The sequence below is a fragment of the Palaemon carinicauda genome, chromosome 16 (assembly GCF_036898095.1).
Source record: "Palaemon carinicauda isolate YSFRI2023 chromosome 16, ASM3689809v2, whole genome shotgun sequence".
NCBI classification, from domain to species: Eukaryota; Metazoa; Arthropoda; class Malacostraca; order Decapoda; family Palaemonidae; genus Palaemon; species Palaemon carinicauda.
This window is the reverse complement of record NC_090740.1, coordinates 76,016,067-76,019,789: the sequence shown is the minus strand read 5'-3', so window position 1 is coordinate 76,019,789 and position 3,723 is coordinate 76,016,067.

Sequence of the window (3,723 nt, the reverse complement as noted above, 5' to 3'; positions counted from 1 at the left end):
TCCGCAACGTCCGCAGCAAGAATCTCTGCGGACATGAGTTGTGTAGGAGACACACAGCATGCGCTGTCTCCAAGGATGATCTCCAGTATTGGGACCCTCAGGTATGTACTGTGTGCACTAACCTGATTACTGAGGCCTTTGATTCCCCTAGGACGGCGGAATCAAGGGATATAGCAAGGGAGAAGCTTCGTACCTGGGTAAGGGGCTTCCAAAAGAACACCTCTGGACCTTATCTTCCAAGTGAGAAGATGAGGGCGTATCTTTTCCCTAGGGCATCAGCTGATGCAGTGATTCCCCAGCCTCAAGAGGAGATCCCCCAAGTTCAGATCCAGGTGGATGCTGAAGTCGCGGTCGCGATGCAAGACATCCAGTTAAATGACAGGACGTCTGACGTGGACGAGCGTTTGGAAGAAGACCTCCTGGCAGAAGGCCAGGATGAAGTTCAAGCCCCGGACGTCGTAGAGGAAGAGGTCGACGAGGTGTCGGCTACTCCGGTTCAGATTCCGGAGCCTATTCCCTCAACATCGGCCGGTCTCCCAGTAGAGCTGGGACAGGCCCTCTCTTCTATTGTTGGAATGATCCAACAAATGCAGAAGGAGAATCAGGAGAAGGCGGCTGCAATGGAACTGCGGATGCAGAGCCTTGCAGAATCACATGGGCCCCAGAAAAGGCTCAATGTGAAAGACCTTCCCTTGTGCTCAGATGCTAAACCATGCGTCCGGCTGAGGAAGGAACCAGCTTCAAAGGAGGAGCCAGAGCCGAAGGAGGTCATAGTGATGGACCATACTAAGGCTCAAGCTCTGCTTTCATCCTCGTTGAAAGAGAGGGGCTTCTCTAACTCGAGAGTAGCTGCATTGAGCAGGAAGCTCCCTTCCTTTTGTGTCCTCTCCTGCTAGAGCCTTCCCCTTTTACAGAAAGGGTTTGCGGCTGTACTAAAAGCAGTCGAGGCCGACAAGCCTTGCCCCTCCCTGGAGGAGTGTAAACCCTTGTCGCTGGCCCTACCTATGGACCACAAAGACTGGAAGGACGTCCATCTTATGTTCTCAGTTGGGAAGTTGGAGGCTGATATCGCCGGACGTCAGTTCGGTGAGGACCTCCCTAAGCTGTCTGACTTTCTCTTGCAGAGAGAGTTCGAGACAAAAGAAAGACTGGCTGCCTCAATGTCTCTTCAGACTACTCTTGAGACGATGGCAAGTGACCCCAAGGTCCATGAAATGTTCATGGTGGTGGCCAAGACTCATCTGGCGACAGTGACGAAGGACCTTTATGGCTTCGTCAAGGCGAGGGAGAGCTTGTAGGGAGTTCGTGTTCACCTCGGCTACGGTGAGGCACGAGCCAAGGAAACTAATCTCCTCCAACATTTGGGGCAAAGACCTTTTCCCTACCGATTTGGTCAAAGAAGTAGTTGATAAGGCCGCCTTGGAGAATAGAAACCTTCTCCAGAAGTGGGGCCTGGCTATCAAAAGAAAGTCTTCCCTGGATGAAGGTCCACAACCAAAGAGGAAGACTATGAGGACTAGGCTACCGTTTCGGCCAGCCAAGCCTTTTAGACAGCAACAGCAACTGCAATTGCCATTGCCTCCAGTGCCCCAGATCGTGGCACAAACCCCGACCACTTTTCAGTGGGTACCCCAGGCCGTGTCGACACAGTCCACGGTATTCACCCCATCGTTCGAAGGGCAGTCTACTTCCTTTCGAGCAAAACCTAAAGGGGCAGCCAGAGGCTCGTCTGGGCGCCCCTCAAGGGGAAGGGGATTCAGGGGTGGTCGTGGTCAGGGAGGCAAAACCTCGGGACGGCAGTCCAAGTGGGATGATACCGGTAGGAGGGAGACTTCTGAAATTTCGGGATCGGTGGGACCTTCCATCCCTGGGCCCACAGCCTACTCAAGAATGGACTGGGCTGGAGCTGGTACAGCACTCCACCCCCGGGCCTTCGGGTTTTCCGACACTCCACCCCGTTCTGGAGGAGTACGTTCAAGAACTGTTGGAGAAAAAATGTGATCCGAAAGGTGAAGTCCATCAAATTCCAAGGGAGGCTGTTTTGTGTTCCCAAGAAAGACTCGGAAAAGCTCAGAGTCATTCTGGACTTGTCGCCACTCAACAAGTTCATAGTGTATTGCAAATTCAAGATGCTAACACTGCAACACATAAGGACCTTACTGCCCAAGAGGGCATATTCCGTCTCTATAGACTTGTCAGACGCCTATTGGCACATTCCAATCAACCGTCGACTCTCCCCCTACCTAGGGTTCAGGCTACAACGAAGACTATACGCCTTCAGAGCCATGCCATTAGGGCTAAACATAGCCCCAAGGATTTTTACGATGCTTGCGAGCGTAGCTCTCAAACATTTACGCCTAAAGGGAATTCAGGTAGTAGCCTACCTGGACGACTGGTTGGTGTGGGCAGCATCCGAGACAGAATGCTTGCAAGCTTCCAGTCAAGTGATCTAGTTCCTAGAGTACCTAGGTTTCAAGATCAACAGAAAAAAGTCTCGACTTTCTCCATCTCAAAGGTTCCAGTGGCTGGGAATCCACTGGGACCTTTTGTCACACTGTTTCTCCCTCCCGGCGAAGAAAAGGAAGGAGATAGCGGGTTCTGTAAAGAGACTTCTAGATTCCGAAAGGATATCAAGACGCGAACAGGAGAGGGTACTGAGCTCTCTCCAGTTTGCTTCGTTGACAGACCCAGTGCTAAGAGCACAGCTAAAGGATGCAACCGGAGTTTGGAGAAGTTATGCATCAAACGGTGCGAAGAGATCTGAGAAGACCAGTTCCGCTTCGGCTACGTACTCTTCTCAGGCCTTGGTCCCAAGCCAGACTTCTAAAGAAGTCGGTTCTTCTTCAGCCACCTCCCCCGTCGGTGACGATTCACTCAGACGCCTCGAAGGAGGGATGGGGAGGTCACTCTCATTGGAAAAAAGTCCAAGGGACTTGGTCCAAGCTATTCAAGACCTTTCACATAAACTTTCTAGAAGCTATGGCAGTGCTCCTTACCTTAAAGAAAGTTTCCCCGCGTCACTCGATCCACATAAGGTTGGTGATGGACAGCGAGGTAGTTGTGAGATGCTTGAATCAACAAGGATCGAGGTCACCACCTCTCAACCTGGTGATGTTGGCCATCTTCCGATTGGCGGAAAAGAAGAAGTGGTACCTGTCGGCAGTTCACCTTCAAGGAGTCCGCAATGTGACAGCGGACGCTCTATCCAGGTTCACACCGATAGAGTTGGAATGGTCCTTAGACGCAGGATCATTCTCCTTCATTCTGAATCAAGTCCCAAAACTGCAGATAGACCTCTTTGCGACGAAAGACAACAAGAAGTTGCCCCTGTACGTGTCCCCGTACGAGGACCCCTTAGCGGAAGCAGTGGACGTGATGTCCCTCATCTGGAACAGAGGGCCCAGAATTTATCTGTTCCCTCATCACAACCTTCTGTTGAGGGTCCTCAACAAACTGAGATCCTTCAAGGGGGTAGCGGCAATAGTAGCCCACAAGTGGTCGAACAGCGTGTGGTTACCCCTGGCATTGGAACTACAGCTAAAGTTTGTACCGCTACCCGATCCAGTTCTGACCCAGCGAGTCCAGAAGTCGACTGTCTGCGCTTTATTACAGAAAATCCGGACCCTGCAGCTCATGATTTTCTCTCCCTAGCGGTGAGAAAGCGTTTCGGGATTTCGAAAGCCAGCATAGACTTCCTAGAGGAATATAAGTGCAAATCTACTA